Consider the following 217-nt stretch of genomic DNA (forward strand, 5'->3'; position numbering starts at 1 on the left):
TGATGCAGGATGCATCAAGAGAAAATGGAAGGAATACACTGTACTAAAAGGAAATGGTTAATGCTCAACCATTTCAAGAGGTAGCATATGATCAAGAGCCAATGATATTTGGGAGGAAGTCTAAAGTGCATTGAAGGAATTGGCAAAGAACAAGGCACCAGGAATTGATGGACTAAAAATTGAAATCTTTCAAGAAAGTGAGGTGGCACAAGAGGCA

Source organism: Chrysochloris asiatica, unplaced genomic scaffold, assembly GCF_000296735.1.
Source record: "Chrysochloris asiatica unplaced genomic scaffold, ChrAsi1.0 scaffold00013, whole genome shotgun sequence".
In the NCBI taxonomy this organism is placed as follows: domain Eukaryota; kingdom Metazoa; phylum Chordata; class Mammalia; order Afrosoricida; family Chrysochloridae; genus Chrysochloris; species Chrysochloris asiatica.